The sequence below is a fragment of the Prionailurus viverrinus genome, chromosome E3 (genome assembly GCF_022837055.1).
Source record: "Prionailurus viverrinus isolate Anna chromosome E3, UM_Priviv_1.0, whole genome shotgun sequence".
NCBI classification, from domain to species: Eukaryota; Metazoa; Chordata; class Mammalia; order Carnivora; family Felidae; genus Prionailurus; species Prionailurus viverrinus.
In genome coordinates this window covers 6131579-6148739 of record NC_062576.1, presented here as the reverse complement: position 1 = coordinate 6148739, position 17161 = coordinate 6131579, and the positions used below count along the sequence as shown (strand labels likewise).

Here is a 17161-nt window from a genome sequence, read left to right as displayed (position 1 = left end):
AAATGGAGAGATATGCTGTGTTTGTGGATTAGAAGACTCACCATTGTCACTTCTTCCAAAATTGACCTATAGATTTGGTGCAATCCTAATAAAAACTCTACCATGCTATTTTAATAGAAATTGATAGTCTACTTCTAAATTTCATATGGAAATTCAAAGGACTTAGAATGGCCAAAACACTTTTGAAAAAAAAGAACAAATTTGGAGGATTTACATTATGTGATTTTAAGTCTTGTTTTAAAGCTGCAATTATGAGGATAATGTGGTTTTGGAGGAATAGTAAGCAAATAGATCAATGGAACAGATTAGAGAGTCCAGAAATAGACCCCACATATATAGTCAATTGATTTTTGACAAAGGTGTAAAAGTACAGTGGAGAAAGGAACATCTTTTAGAATTAAAAAAAAAAATTTTTTAATGTTTATTTAGTTATGAGAGAGAGACACAGTGTGAGCAGGGGAGAGGCAGAGAGAGAGGGAAATGCAGAATCTAAAACAGGCTCTAGGCTCTGAGCTGTCAGCACAGAGCCCAATGTGGAGCTTGAGCTCACGAACCAGGAGATAATGACCTGAGCCGAAGTCGGACGCTTACCGACTGAGCCACCCAGGTGCCCCAAGGAACGTCTTGTAAACAATATTTTGTATCTATGCCAAAAACAAATGAAGTTTGACTTATATCTCACGTGATATTAAAAAGTAATCCAAAATGGATCATAGATCTAAATATAAAGCCTAAAGCTATAAAACTTCTAGAAGAAACAAAGGAGATGGGACGCCTGGGTGGCTCAGTCGGGGAGGCATCCGACTTCGGCTCGGGTCATGACCTCACGGTTCGTGGGTTTGAGTCCTGTGTTGGGCTTTGTGCTGACAGCTCAGAGCCTGGAGCCTGCTTTGGATTCTGTGTCTCCCTCTCTCTCTGCCCCTCCCCTGCTCACACTCTGTCTCTCGAAAAATGAATAAACATTAAAAAATTTAAAAAAGAAACATAGGGGAGAATCTTTGTGACCTTGGAATAGGCAAAGATTTCTTAGCCAACAGAACAATCCATTTCTAAGAGTAATACATTGGATTTCACAAAAATTAGGAACTTGTGCTCTTTGAAAGACACTGTTAAATTTTTTTAAATGCCATAGAATTGGAGAAAGTATTTTCAAATTACAGGGCTGACCAAGTCCTTGTATCTAGAATTCATAAAAAGTCTTAAAACTTAATCATAAGTTGGGGCGCCTGGGTGGCGCAGTTGGTTAAGCGTCCGACTTCAGCCAGGTCACGATCTCACGGTCCGTGAGTTCGAGCCCCGCATCGGGCTCTTGGCTGATGGCTCAGAGCCTGGAGCCTGTTTCCGATTCTGTGTCTCCCTCTCTCTCTGCCCCTCCCCCGTTCATGCTCTGTCTCTCTCTGTCCCAAAAATAAATAAACGTTGAAAAAAAAAAATTAAAAAAAAAAAAAACTTAATCATAAGAAAAGAGACAACCTAATAAATAAGTGGCAAAGGATTTGAACAGATGCTTCACCAAAGATGATATACAGATGGGTAATGAGCACATGAAAAGATATACAACATCATTAGTCATTGAATAAATGCAAATTTAAACCACAGGATGCCTCTACACACCCACTAACATGTCTAAAATAAAAAGTCTGGCCACACCAAGTGTTGGCCAGGGTGATCTCTCATATACTACTGTAGGAGTAGAAAATGGTACAACTACTATGGGAAAGTTTGACAGTTTCTTAAAAAGTTAAACATACGCCTAACTTATGAACCATCCCCTCTACTTCAAGGTATTTACCAAAGAGAAAGGAAGCTGTGTTCATACAAAGACTTGTACATGAATGTTTATTGCAGCTTTATTCATAATAGCCAGAAAGTGGAAATAATCCAAATGTTCATCAATAAGTGGATGAATAAATAAATTGTGGTAAATACTCAGCAACAAGATAGAACGAGCCACCAATATATGTAACAATATGGATGAATCTGAAAATAATTATGCTGACTGAAAGGGGCCAGAGAAAGAAGAGTAATACTCATGACTCCATTTGTATAAAATGCAAAATTAAAACAGATCAGCAGGGGGAATAGGAGAGTGGAGAGGGACTGAGAAGGATTACAGATGGCCAAAAAGAAACTTGGGAAGGTGGATGTATTAATTATCTTGATTGTGGTAATGGTTTCATGGGTGTATACATATATAAAAACTTATAAATTGTACAGTTCAAATATGTGTTTATTTCATGTAAATTATACCTCAATAAATCTTAATAAAAATAGGAAAAAATATGCCAATGATCGAGTATACACATGATGCAACACAAAAGTACACATGAGACCACGTACATGAGGACATACTTTTGTACATATGGGAATACGTACATCTAAATAATGCAGGCATGGGATGTAAATATACATGTAGGTTAACAGATATGCCTAAGAAGCCATAAATGTACATTTGAGATAACATAGCACATGTTATGTTGTTTGTAATGGCATAGATTGGAAATGTAATGTGATTTTAATAGAGGAAAATCCAAGAATAAATTTTCACCCAATGAGCATTAATTTCCTTCCTCCCTCCTGAACTTACGAGTCCTAGCTCATTACATGAGTGACCTGTTTCCTGCTGTGAACTACCTTCTCTTGTTACTCACTTTGACCTCAGTAAGGAAAACACGTTGACCTCAAGCCTTCCGTGGCTCTCAGACACAGAAGCTGGCAATCTAGTGCCTGGCTCACACAGCACACCATTTGTTCTGGGACATTGCAGGTTAATCCGAGAGGATTTCTCTCTGAAACAAAATACTTTCAGTAAAGCTGCAAAGAGAAGCTTAGAGAAGCACATTGGATAAAGATACAGAATTTTTTTTTAAAGAAAATTATTCTTTGTTTTCTGCAAGAGGCCAAGGCCAGGACTTGAGTTAGTACAAATCCACAAGGAAGAATAGATGAGCAATTCTCAATTCATTTGGACCTTGACTGATTTTTTTTCAAGGTTAAGTAAAACTGATCTTTAGAGAATGTTTCTGTCATAATATAGAATAAACCAGTTACATACACTTGTAAAAGTAATAGAAGTCCTTTACAATATTTACTTTCTCTCTCTCTCTCTTCCTCTCTCATTCCCTCTCTCTCTCTCTCTCTCTCTCTCACACACACACACACACACACACACACACACACACACTTTCTCCCCCCTCCCCCCCCCCCCCCCAGTGTAGTAAATCTGTGAGAGAATACCTCTGGGCGACATTTCCTCATCTGTAAAATGAAGAGTCGCATTATCTCTGAGGCCCATGAGAGAGCATTCAGCTTGCAAATGCTATGAGATATAGTGCACAGTTGATCACTGTGGTTCTTGCAAAGCCAAATCTAGGTAGTATTTTAAGACAGACTAAAAACTTCCCCAGTATTGTGCTATGTGATGTCAGAAAGTTGAAGAATTTAAAAATCTAGCAAAGCGATCTGTTTTTAAGATCCGAGTGACATCAGAGAGCTGATCTTTCTGATTTTAAAAAGAGATTAAATCAGTTAAGGGCTCAGTCAGTTAAGTGTCTGACTTTGGCTCAGGTCATGATCTCACACTTCATGAGTTTAAGGCTCACGGCGGGCTCTGTGCTGACAGCTCAGAGCCTGGAGCCTGCTTCGGATTCTGTGACTCCCTCTCTCTCTGCCCCTCCCCTGCTCATGGTTTGTCTCTGTCTCTCAAAAAATAAATAAATGTTAAAAAAATTTTTTTTAAAGGGATTAAAATAACATCTGCATAAATGAGTGTCAACCCTTGCTGCACATTAGAACTGCCTGGGATTTAATTAGTCCATGGGTGGGGCAGTGAGGTGTTTTGTTGTTTCTGTGGCTGCTCACATTCTTCTGTACTCCAGGGCAAGTCTAATCTCCAGCTAGAGATGAGAACACTTCTTTTTTTTTTTTTTAACGTTCATTCATCTTTGAGAGACAGAGAGAGACAGAGCATGAGCAGGGAAGGGACAGAGAGAGGGAGACACAGAATCCAAAGCAGGCTCCAGGCTCTGAGCTGTCAGCACAGAGCCTGACGCGGGGCTCAAACTCACGGACTGTGAGATCATGACCTGAGCTGAAGTTGGACGCTCAACCGACTGAGCCACCCAGGCGCCCCAAGAACACTTCTTTTATTCTATACCAAATATATGGATAGAAGCAGGTACTTTGGGTACTTGAATATTTGGATCTTTCTGACTTTGTTTGGGCCCAGCCTAAATCTGAGACAACATCTGGGACTTAGGGCTATTTCTTCCCTGAAACCCCAGACCCTCCCACCCCTGGATGGGTCACACAGGCCACTGTGTAAATTTTAAAAGGTCAGTTCAGGGTGGCCTGGGTGGCTCAGTCATTTGAGCGCCCACTTTCGGCTCAGGTCACAATCTCTCGGTTGGTGAGTTTGAGCCCCACATCAGGCTATCTGCTGTCAGCACAGAGCCTGCTTCAGACCCTGTCTCCTTTTCTCTCTGCCCCTCCCCTGCTTGCACTCTCTTTCTCTGTCTCTCAAAAGTAAATAAACATGTTTAAAAAATAAATAAATAGGGGTGCCCGGGTGGCTTGGTTGGTTGGGCGCCCAGCTCCTGGTTTCGGGTCAAGTCATGACCTCACAATTCATGAGTTTGAGCCCCACATGGGGCTTTGCGTTGATGGTGGGGAACCCGCTTGGGATTCGCACTCTCCCCTCCCTCTCTCTGCCCCTACCCCAGTTGCTCTCTCTCAGAATACATAAATAAACTTAAATGAGTTAAATAAATAAGGTCAGTTCATGCAAAGCAAATAGATTTTCAACATTAAAAAATTTTTTACAAGTAATACTTGTTCTTTGTAGTAATTCAAATAATTCAGGAGTAAATAAATTTAAAAAGTAATAGTGTTCCTCCCTCTCCCCCCGTCCCCACCTCCCTAAGACAATGACCGTGAGGTAACATTAGGAGTTGAGAGTATATCCATCCATACCATGTATTAAAATACACGTACAGGCACATACAAATATAGAAATCATATATCGTGGTTTTGTGCTTTTTATTTCTTTCCTTGTTAATATAGAATCTAGTTTGGGGGTTGTTTTTTTTCACCCTGCAATGTGCTTTATTCACTTAATCTATATCATGAGACTTCAGTTAAGCCTGGTAGATTAAATACCCTCCTGCAACCTCACTTAAAATGGCAGCCAAGGGACTAAAAAGGACATGCGCTGCAAGGAGAAACAGCACCGCAAAGGAGGAGAGAACAATAAAATCCGGGGACTGGAAAGCAAATGGAGGAGCTAAAACTGTCTTAGGAAACCAGAGGAGTGAAAACTGGAGATGGAAGAAAGACCCCAAATTACTGCTTTCCAATACAAAATCTCAGGCTGTGGAGAGAGGGGCCCAGGGACTTCTGGAGATGCTGGAGACCAGAGGAAGGCCTGCTCCAGAGCTCCTGGATCCTCAGGTCCCCTCCCACACTCTGAGCACCCACGCAGTCCCTGCTCCCCGACAGAAGCCCAGAGGAGTAGTCCCCAAGCGTGAGCAGGCATCAGAATTCCCTGGAGGTCGCTGGGCCCCCACTCCCAGAGGTTTTTTTGTTTTGTTTTTGGTTTCTTTTTGAGAGAGAGAGCGAGAACACGAGTGGGAGAGGGGCAGAGAGAGAAGGACAGGGAATCAGAGGCAGGCTCTAGGGTCGGGGCTGTCAGCACAGAGCCTGACACAGGGCTTGAACCCTTGAACCGTGAGATCATGACCTGAGCTGAAGTCAGACGCTCAACTGACTGAGCCACCCAGATGCCCCCCCCCCCAGAGTTTCTGATGCAGCAAGTCAGGATGGGGCCTGGGAATTGGCACTTCTAACAAATTTCTAGGTGTTGCTGATGCTGGACACTAAGCAATGAGAACCACTGGACCAGAGACTTCCTCTCTGATTCCAGACCTGCGCACACAGGGCAAAGTCAAGGGTGCAACCACTCTGCAGAACACCAGGTTGAGTGAGTACCTATGTGCTGACTGGGAGACCCTCAGCCCCTTCTTCCAGGAGGGTCTCAGGATGTCAGCAGTCAGATGCCAAGGTAAGAGATGGAAAGTTTCTTTTCTGAGGGATCTGATTACTCTGGGGGAAAAAATATATCCTATATTGGTAGTTGAGGACCCCCCTGCCTCGGGCCCCCACAGGGATTCCTTCCCCTGTACAACAGAATCATCTGGGGAGTTTTAAAAAATACGAATGACGAGGCGGGGGGTGCCTGGGTGGCTCAGTCAGTTAAGTGAGGTCGTGATCTCACATCTCACGAGTTCCAGCCCTGTGTTGGGCTTTGTGCCGACAGCTCAGAGCCTGGAGCCTGCTTCAGATTCTGTATCTCCCTTTCTCTCTGCCCTTCCCCCGCTCATGCTCTGTCTCTGTCTCTCTCTCAAAAATAAATAAACATTAAAAAAAATTTTTTTAATATGAATGACAAGATTCCAGCCAATTAAATCAGATACTCCAGGGGTGGGCTTTGGCATTTGTATTGGTTTTAAAGGCCCCTAAGTGATGAACACACAGGAGCAGGGGTGATCACCACGCAATAAACTTATAACTACACACACAGAAATACTTTTGAGTGCTTCACTCTTAAGTATGAATCGGCAGTCACCAAATGTTTGAGGAAGGTCTACTATGAAACTCAGAGACCAAAACAACAGAAGAAGAAGAAAAAAAAAAAAAACTCAGAAGAAATAAGTAATGCAAAAAGCAGAAGAAAACTCCAAAAAAAGCTATAAGTGATATCTTCAGAGATAAAAGAAGACATTACATTCATGAAAAAAAGAACAGAATGTTACAAAAAGAATGTTCAGAGGGGGGAAAAAGGGCCTCTTGCAAATTAAAAATATTCTGCTGGAAATACAACTTTCAATAAGAGGTGTGGAGCTTTAGTGAGGGAAATATCCCTTACACAGAACAGAAAAAGGGAGATGGAAATAGGAAGGGTAAGAAAACTAAAACATTAGTCTGAGGGACCCAATACCTAAATAAAAGACATTCCAGAAAGAGAGAACCAAGAAAATTGAAGAGGATTATTAAAGTAATAATTCAAAAGAATGGCCCCCAAAGTAGATGGGTGATTACTTAGAGCTGGTGGGAGCAAATAGGGGATGATGACGAGTGGGTACAAGGTTTGTCTTGGAGGTGATGGAAATGTCCCAAAATTAGATTACGGTGATAGCTGCACAACTCTGTAAATATACTAAAAACTATTGAATTGACTCCTTTCTTTAAGTGGGCAAATTTTATGGAATGTAGATTATATGTCAATAAAGCTGTTTTTCTAAATGTCCCCCAGAAATCCCAGTGCTCAGATTGAGGGGACAACCAAGAGCCCACTGCAAAAATAGACCCACACTGAGGCACGTAATCGTGTACTTTCAAAATACCGGAGATGAAGAGAAATCCCTAAAAGCAAAGCTCCCGAGGAAACAATTCACAAAGAAAGGATCAGGAATTAGAATGGCATCCTATTTATCAGTAGCGACACTTAACTCTACAAGGCAGTACAGCATCGCCTTCAGATTTCTGAGAAAAACATCATCACCAGCTTGGAACTCGACCTAGCGTAAGGATAAAGAATGGTTGAAATCCATTGGCTAATGCCCAAATGAATGAGGACACGCAAACTTTATTCTGAAAGTCCATAATGCTATACATCTCATTTTGTTAAGGCAAAAGCGTGACTCATGCTCCCATTGAAGCTGACGTGCAGACGCTGCCGGTCTGCTAGCTGGAGAGACCAGCCAGTGGCCCACCTCCACTTCTCAGGGAGGGTCTGTTGTTTTCCATCTCCATGAATCCAGGGCCTCTCGTAATGTGAAAAATAGCTGGGGTTAAATTGTGAACACGATCCTGAAAAAAGAAAGCCCACAGCCAGCGGTGGCATAGAGTTTAAGAATCCGGCTTTAGATTAAATAGCCTGGGTTCAAATCCTGTTGGCATCACTACCTTCTTGTGACTTGGGGCCAGTTACCTAATTAACCACTGAGATTTCACTTCCTCTCCTGTAAAATAGGACTGATGCTATCTGCTCATGGGATCGTTGTGAGGCTTTGGGGAAATGCTGTCTGTCAAGTAGAGGGCATTGTGCCTGGTACAGAGCGATACTCGTTAATTAGTAGTAGTAGTAATAGTAAGACTAGTATTGGTAGTGATAGCAATAAAAAGAGCAGGTCTAATAACGTGATGTAATTGAACAGTTTGGATTTGATAGCACATAAGTGCCAAAGACTTGTACATGCTCAGAGTTCGGTTTGCCCCTTATTATACCGATATTCTTTCAAACAAAAACAAAAACAAATTGTATGTGTTTTTTCGCCCATACTGAGATAGATTTTTCATTCTACTCGTGTTTTTCTGGGAAAAGGCCTAATAGCTTGTATCTCTATCTGTAACTATTTCTGAAACACAGCTTCAAGGTTTGAAAGCCTTCCCTTCCCTTTTTCTCATTGTTAACATCATACTTCCGGCGTCTGGAAAAGATTCAAGCACACAGTTTATACAAGGTGTGATTTGTCGATAGCAGGCATATATATTAAGAGAGGAGCAGAGAGGGAGCGTGAGTTAGGAGATGACCGTATACAGTCATAGCAATTCATGGCTTTGGGGTTTGTCCTTTACTGCATCGCAACACTGAAAACCTCTCAGGCAAAATACCAGGTTAATGTTGAGGAAGCAATTCAGATACAAACGTCTGTCGTCAAGAGGTAACAAAAACACCACAAAAAAGAGCAAGCGCATCTAAGCATGTGGTTTTCTGTTTGCTTAGCATCTGGCACCCTGGTGTAAGAAGAGAGGATTCCAGGTCAGCCAGAGCAGAGGCACATTCTGAGATGGCTGTGGCAGGGCGTAGCTGTTGTCCTTGGATGGGGATCAGTGAGGGCCTGAGAGGCTGGGAATGGCCACAGACAGGAGCGGTGATATCCCTCCCTTTGGATAGATTTCTGTACCTTTGCTCCACAGAGGGGGCGAAATGCTTTCCCCTGGGGTCTGTGCATGGGCTTGTCCACCATCCATTCATGGCCTCTCAGGAAACATACCGGGCACACTCCCAGCATCAAGAGATTATTCTACACTTGCTCTTAGCCAAAAGGCCGAGAAGCGATAAGAGATTATTCTTAAAAGACACATACAACAGAAACTGCTTAAAGGAACACACACACACACACACACACACACACACACACACACACACACACACTGACCTTCTAACTCACAGGCAGCACTTTAAAACATATGCAGAGAGGGACACCTGGGTGGCTGAGTCTGGTAAACGTCTGACTTCGGCTCAGGTCATAATTTCACGGCTTGTGGGTTTCAGCCCCTTACTGGGCTCTGTGCTGACAGCTCAGAGGCTGGAGCCTGCTTCGGATTCTGTGTCTCCCTCTGTCTCTACCCTTCCCCCACTCACGCTCCCCACCCCCTAAAAATAAATGAACGTTAAAAAAATTTTTTGAACACATGCAGAGATTTCTTAGGTGCTTTGTCATCTGATATCCATAACAACCCTGTGTGGGGTATTACATTTTCTTTCTTACCAATGAAGCCAGAGAGGTAAATGGCCAGCCAAGATTGCCTTATTACATATATTCAGTTATTTAATCCTTGTAACAATCCAGCTTTACAGAGAAGGAAACTGGGGCACAAAACGATAAATGGCTGTCTAGAGAGGCTGTGTTACATTCAGGAGAGGTTCTGTGCTCTAAAGGACTGTACTTTGAGTTTCTTTTTTTTTTTTCTACTAAAAGCCAAGGTGCTTTGCCAAATTATTTATGTATTTTTCATAACTGAAGGACTTGTTAACAACCACCAGTGAGATGCCTACTGTGGATGCAACCCTGACTGTGTGGGGCATCATGAGGAACAGATCCAGTGAGAGAAGGGCAATCCTTCGGGCCCATGCCTCCCACTTTGTTGGAGAAGTGAGGCAGTGATGTCTCTATCCAGGCCTTCTCCAAGTGAGGGATATGCCCATTTTTGCCTCCGTTACTTCTTGGAAGTGGAGTCTGTATATCTGCTTCCTGCCACAGAAAGTATTTTTACATTCCTTATGTTGATGTCATGTACCAGGATGCCTCTGATTCCAGTGTTTCAGCCTCCACACATTAGTCTGTGTTCATATCCTGTATTATTTTGGAGACTTCAGCCTGTGCCGTTTGGCCTAAACCTTCTAAGCCAGGGTCCTAACCTGTCCGGTGCCTCTGTCTTTCTGCAGGAATCACTTTGACTTCCTGACTGCTTAGTTGGCTTTCTTTGAGATTCCCTCCAGATCTCTGGCCTTCCCGCTCACGCCCCGGGTTCCTGCATCCAGAATGGCACCAAGCTCTTCTGTAAAGGTCAGTGTTGAATCCCGTTTTCACTGGGTGAATTCACCTTCCTCACCTGCTTGATAGATACCACTGGCTTTTGTGCTCAGAGAGAATCTGCACTAAGAACTAGTTCCGTTCTCTTTCTGAGCCTGTTTGACCAAAAGTGGTAATAATTACCTTCAGTGGTTAACTTCCGTCTTTTCTTTCTGTTGAATGGTCAGACTATGCCTCTTTCTGCTCCCCTCTCCAGCCACCATATATTTATTCATTCGTTTAGGAGACTGTGCACCAGGCACCCTGCAAGGAGCTAGAAATACAACAGTGAATAAGATAGCCACGGTCATTGTTGTTTCAAGGAGACTGAATAGCAAACAATTAAAACATAGGACGAACAGCATGGTTGCAGGAGAAGTACAGGAAGTATGAGAAACACAGAGGAGAAACACCTTCCTTACACTGGGGGATCAGGGAAGGCTTCTCAGAGGAGCTGAGTGGTAAGGAGTGAAGGATAAGGAGGAATGAGCAAGTCGGAGGTGCTTGAGGGAGTGGTCACGGGAAGGGTGGAGGCGAGTGCAGAAAGAGTACCCTCCAGACACCCCTCACTTGCCCCACCCCGGGCATGCACGCACACGTGCACAGGCCTGGCACGGTGATGAAATTAAATGGTCTTCCTGTGGTCAGAAGCAAGACATTCAAGAGAAGTGTTGAAAAATGAGACCACAAAGGTAAGCAGAGGTCAGACCATGCAAAATTTTATGAGCCATGTTAAGGCAACTGAATGTTATTCTCAGGGCATCGGGAGACCACGATAGGGTTTTAGGCAGGTCAGCCATCGTGTGATTGGATTTGCGTTTTGGAGAGATCCCTGGCTGCAGGTGGAGGGGCCCAGGGAGGAAGGAGGTGATGAGGCAACGTCATCTGCATGAACAAAAGAAGGGTGTGCCACGTGTGTACCTCCAACGTATGCACCTCTCGGCCCCCCCTGGGCCAGGGCACTTGTCCCTCAGCTGCTTGGGCAGGCGACCATCCCTGTTCTCAGCTGAGTCCCTCCCTGGGAACTGTCCATGGCCCACTGCTCACCAGGGCAGCCACATCCAATGATTGGGCAATGGGACAGTTTCAGGGTTCAGGCCTTGGTGTCTCCAGGCAGGGCGGTCCGGCTCCAGAGCTCCTGTGGAACATGCTGAGGCCTCTGTTTCAACCATATTTCGGCTCAGCTCCTTCCTCCTGCGTCCCTCCACACAGAGTGGTAAAACTGGAAGACTTTCATGACGGAGAGTGGGGCTGGGATTGGGGGAGGAGTCCCGGCAAAGCCAATGTCTCCAGCCCTTGAGAGGTTAAGGGCCTAAAGTAATATTATAATGAAATGAATGTTTCCAATGAGGTGAGATGCTTTTTAATGAGTTCCGTTGACACCTTGGCAAAAGACTATGAAAAGCAGAGTGGTGGGGGGGGGGGGGCCTGGGTGGCTCAGTCAGTTGAGTGTCCAACACTTGATCTCGGCTGGGGTCTTGATCCCAGGGCCATGAGTTTGAGCCCCACGCAGGGCATGAAGCCTCCAGTCCCCCAGAAAGCATTGCATTCTCAACCCCAGCAAGTCTGCCGGGTCCACTCAGGACCTGTGTTGGGAAGGAGGCACCCTGAAGATGGAGATGGGGTCATTCTGGGAGATGCAGTTGAGAACCTTGAAGCCCCAGATCTCTTGAAACCTCGAGACCCTGCCGTGGTGCCCTCCCTCCCCCAGCTAGAAGAGGACTGGAAGACCATGCAGGTATTGTTGCCTCTCGAGGCAATGAATGTGTACCCCTCTCGGGATGTGCCCCTGCCTCCCCTCCCTACACCAGACCAAAACCAGGGGTCGAGTCTTAACACAGTCCAGCTGGGGAAGAGCAAGGCCTGCTGATGACTGAAGGTGACTGTCCTCAGGAGAAGGCACATAGGGACTGGATTCCGGGGCCCTGGACCACCCAGGGAGAGGGGCCCAAGATTGCACACGAGAGAGTTTGTTGATGTGGAAGTGCTTCTATATCCATACACTGCATTTGACCCCTGGGGAAGGCGACAACGTGCCGCGAGGGCTGATCTCAGAAGCTTGGAGAAAGCAGTGTTGCACATCAAGTGGGGCAGAAATGTCTGCGGGGCTGAGGTGGGTGAGGAGGAAAGGCTCCGAAGGGGACACTCCTCAGTTTGCTTCCTGCACGCAGAAACTCTGCTGAAGGCTTCAAGTGGCTGGGAAGGTGTGCTCATTTGAATAGCTCTTGATGAATTGGCCTCCACTCTCCCCTTTTTTTGTTTTTTTGGAAAGTTTTTAATTTACAAGAAACTCTATCTCAGTTCGCTTGAGGAAAATGCCTTTTGTGGCTCATGATCATTCTGAATACGAAGTATTTACTTAGGAAATTTTCTTTCCTGAGAGAACTTAGTAAGCAGATTGTTCCATTTTTCTTTTTCAGAGAAAGCTCTCTGCCATATCTTTCTTGAGAACAAATTTGCTTAATTCTTATCTTCCTGGCTGGTGAAAAGGTTTACCCTGGATAGCATCGCTGCTTGGTTTTCATTATTCTATTTTCCAGGCTGGGCCGTGTAATTTCTCTCCTTGTAATTTTCCTTGGTGTGCTGTGTGAATCACATACTAAACTTCTGTTGAGTCATTTCCTATTAGTTAGGCTTTTGGGTAACATTTAATTTTACCAATGGCATTTTATTTTTTTTTTAATTTTTCAATGTTAACTCCACCATAGTTAACGTACAGTGTTATATTAGTTTCAGGTGTACAATATAGCAATTTAACAATTCTATATATTCCTCAGTGCTCATCGTGATAAGTGTCCTCTTATACACTTAATCCCTGTCACGTATTTCACTCACCCACCTCCCCTCTGGTAACCACCAGTTTGTCCTCCAGAGTTAAGAGTCTATTTCTTGGTTGGTCTCTCTCTCTCTCTTTTCCTTTGCTCATTTATTTTGTTTGTTAAATTCCACATATGAGCAAAATCATATGGTATTTGTCTTTCTCTGATTTATTTCACCCAGCATTGTACTCTCTAGATCCATCCATGATGTTGCAAATGGCAAGATTTCATTCCTTTTTATGGCTGAATAATATTCCATTGCATGCGTGCATGCATGCGTGCGTGTGTGTGTGTGTGTGTGCATGTGTGTGTAGAGAGAGAGACACCACATCTTCATTCACTCATCTGCCAACGGTGTTGTAGGCTACATCAAACAGTAATAACCCCTATACAACAACCCCACAATGTTAACAGACGCTTAAAGAGCAGTTACTCTGCATCAGGCGCTCTTCTCAGGGCTTTCCATGAGCAGCTCATTACTTCCTCACAGCAGCCTTTTCTGTAGAACCACCATCCCCCAGACAAGGAAGCTCAATGGTTAAGGAATCTCTCGTGATAAAAGGTGGACAAATTGGGAAGCTCGTCTCCAGGTTCTAGATATAGAAACTGAGCCACAGAGGCCGTGAGGTCTGTCTGGGAACCCTGTCCACAATGGGCAGCTCAGCCTTCCCCAGGCAGTTCTGGTCAGGTGGGGCTTGGTGTCCATACATCCAAAGGTTTGGGACTTAGAAGTCTAGCAATTTCCATTGCTGAGCCCCCAACACATAATGAGGCAGGCTTTATGAGGTCACCAGCCATAGGTGGAAATTTAGGTAACTTGGGTTCTAGCCCTGCCCAGGAACAAGTAACTTTTCCCCCCTGGGACTCGGTCGGTCTCTGCATCCATAAAAAGAGGGCATAGACCAGATCAGGAATTGCACATTAGTGGCCTGTGGGACCCTTGAAGCCCACAGATGTGTTTTATTTAGGTTGCATGTTCCGTTTCGTTTCGATTTGGTTTTTCATTGTATTAAATTTTCATTCCTTTAAGATGGTCAGTTGAGACACTGGCCCCACAACTCCTTATTGTCTTAAGCCTGATTTACATGTTTACACACTCACCTGGCACATATGTCAGCAGGCTGTTGAGATTGCAGATCTGGGATGAAATTATCTCTGAGGCCCATGCCAATTGTGTTTATTTCCCCCCAGGAACTCCCTAAGGAGATTCGAGGGCCTAGGAGGGCAGAGTAAGAGAGGCAACCAGAGTGGTTTGCTGGCCCTGCGTGTTCTTAGTGCCCTGGGATCATAGACACTTGGCTATGATCTTGTGGCTGGCCTTGCCCACTACTGCCCACCCCACAGAGCCAAGGAGGGTGCAGCACTGATGCGTTTTCGCAGGGAAGGAGGAAGCGGGTGCCATGTTCCACTCGCATTCACAGACTGGGAGGGATGGCCGGCACGCCCGTGAGGGGAGGGAAACATCAGCAGCCAGCAGAAACAAGGACCTGTACTTTTTGGCAGGGTCTACCATTGCAGTTACCCACACTGGGGCAAGTGGGACTTGCCTGTGGCTGCAAACCTGTTCCCCTGGGAGCAGATCAGCCTTGACTGCGCTAAGCGTCTACCTTGACAGATCCAGCTCACTGCTCTCTTTCGCTGTCTGTGGTTGTCATAGTTACAAGGCTTCACTGCCCCTGATTCCCCCTCTTTGTGATGAAGGGGCTCAAACTTACTTCTTACTGGGACCAAGAAGCCAGCTGCCAGGTGCATACATGGAGTTCACCCTGGGATTGCGCGGCCAGTGCCAGTTTGGCTCCCAAATGTCCCAGAGAGTAAGGAGGGCCCAGTTCCTTAGACATGTGTGAATGACCTTGACTTTCTTCCTTGTGGTCCCCCTTCACTTACTTATTCCATGCCCAGCTCTGTGACTGACACAATCAGGGCTGGTATTATCCCTCAAACAATATGACATTTCAAAACACCCAGGCATCAGGTGGACCGAGATAATGTCAGGGAAGCTCAATAGGGTTCCTCTCAGGCCCTAATGAGAAACACAAAGGAGCAAATTATGGAGACTTTCTATGGAGCCTTCTGGTGAGTGCAGGAAGGGGGTGGGGAAAAAAATCCATTCAGTAATAAGAGCCTTTTTGAGAGGAACTAGTGTTATCCGTCGGCTCTTGAATCCAGATTGAGTTTTGTAGGTGAGAGAACTCTCTTCTCTCTTGGTAGATTTCTTCGTGTGAGCTTAGGGAAAACATTGCAAGCCGAAGAGAGAATTAGATCAGCAAATGACAGTGTGTCTGTGTACCCCTGGCAGAGAAGTCCGTAAATGAATTTCCTTCCTTTGTTTTGGCTCTCAGCGAGAATACTCTGTTTAAATTAATGTTTTTAACAGGATTATTTAAGCTGTAGCGTTTTACAAGGGATTCTTAAGGTCAGAACTTTTTATAATTGTTCATTTTCATAGAACTCCTCTGAGGTAAAGTAGGATTAAAATTGTGTAATAGGGGAAGCTGAGTGCTTAAAGATGCAATGCATAAGCTGATTTGTAAAAAGACACTATATGTTGTCACATTATTGTGACATAAAATACTTAGGAAGCCAAGGCTACTTGAGAAATTATTTTTTTCTTGCAAACCTTATAGCATTGAGCATTATGCCTCATACATACATAGTAGGCACTCAGTGGATGTTAAGTCGAATTGAGTTTGTCAAATATTTATTAAGTCTTCTACATTTAATTATATAGTTTTGCTAGAGTAGGAATCCTACTCTAATAGCTTTATTCCAATTCAGGTTTTGCAAGGTAGACTTAATTTGCTTAATTTATCACAAATAGATAAAAAATTATGAAATACTTTATCGTTAACATAATCATCGTGAAGTAGACCTAGGCTGAACATTTTCCCTATGCAGTGCAGCTCATATGTAGTTTAAAGTTAAGCTGGCAGAATCCTTAAAAAGATTTTTAAAATAGTCTTCCCCTTGATTATCAAACAGCATTAGTGTTGTCCTTTGGAGTCCCAGTCATCTTAGAGCTCAAAATAAGTTTGTGAGCACTGCAAAGCAAAAGGAAAAGAAAAGAAAAAAGGAAAGGAAAGGAAAGGAAAGGAAAGGGAAAAGAAAAGGAAAGGAAAGGAAAGGAAAAGAGAAAAGGAAAGGAAAGGAAAAGAGAAAAGGAAAGAGAAAGGAAAGGAAAGGAAAAGAAAAGGGAAGGAAAGGAAAGGGAAAGAAAAGAAAGAGACTCACCGTCTAGCCAGCTGTGTGGAGAAGGAAATCCATTCCCACCTGTCTGCATTTGATTGAACCTCCGTGAACTGCCAGTGCCACACTCCCTGGAAGAAACAGATTAAAGACCCACAGGAGACGTCTTACAGATCTTCTTAGACAGGTGCTTTTCACACCTCTACTGTTTATCCAAGGCTCACTTCACAAAGACTTGGAGGGAGCCCTACCCTTCCTAAAGCACATGAAGTAAACCCAGAGCTAAAGATAAGATGTTCAAGGTTCAAACTCAGAACGGTGTGAATGACAGACAGAAGGGAAAGAGCAGGCCTCCTTTTATTAAAATCCCATATATTTGGCATTTCCCAGATTCGGTGGAAGTCATCATGGGTCACTCACTCATTTGTTTATTTATTCACTCAGCCCGTTTGGATGGAGTGACCACTGTGTGCAAGGCACCATGCTAGGAGCATATGGGTGATCTCTGGCAGGACTGTTGAGATGACTCTCCACCCTACAAGTTTACGAGCGGCCCTGTAGATGTGATTACTGTGTGGATCCATCTCATTGTTAACACCCAGGTATTTGGGAGTAAGAGTCCTTGATCCAGTTTTCCCAGTCAACCCACATACTTTAGGTAAGGGTGAATGTATATAATACGTTAGGTAAAATCTCCCATAGACCAAAAGTATCTGTGATTCAAACTTAAAAAAAAAAATCTAAAAATTCCAGAAATAAACTGTTAGGGATTGAATTGTGTCCCCCCCAAATGCATTTGCT

At 44.1% G+C, this 17161-nt stretch overlaps 1 long non-coding RNA gene across 1 annotated transcript in view; it reads left to right on the top strand.

Annotated features, from left to right (window-relative positions):
- LOC125154561 (uncharacterized) overlaps nucleotides 1-17161 on the top strand; it is a 32927-nt gene that overhangs the window by 10998 nt on the left and 4768 nt on the right. The window contains exon 2 of the long non-coding RNA XR_007147833.1: nucleotides 10229-10349. This is a non-coding gene — a long non-coding RNA (uncharacterized LOC125154561). The remainder of the gene's footprint in view (nucleotides 1-10228; nucleotides 10350-17161) is intronic.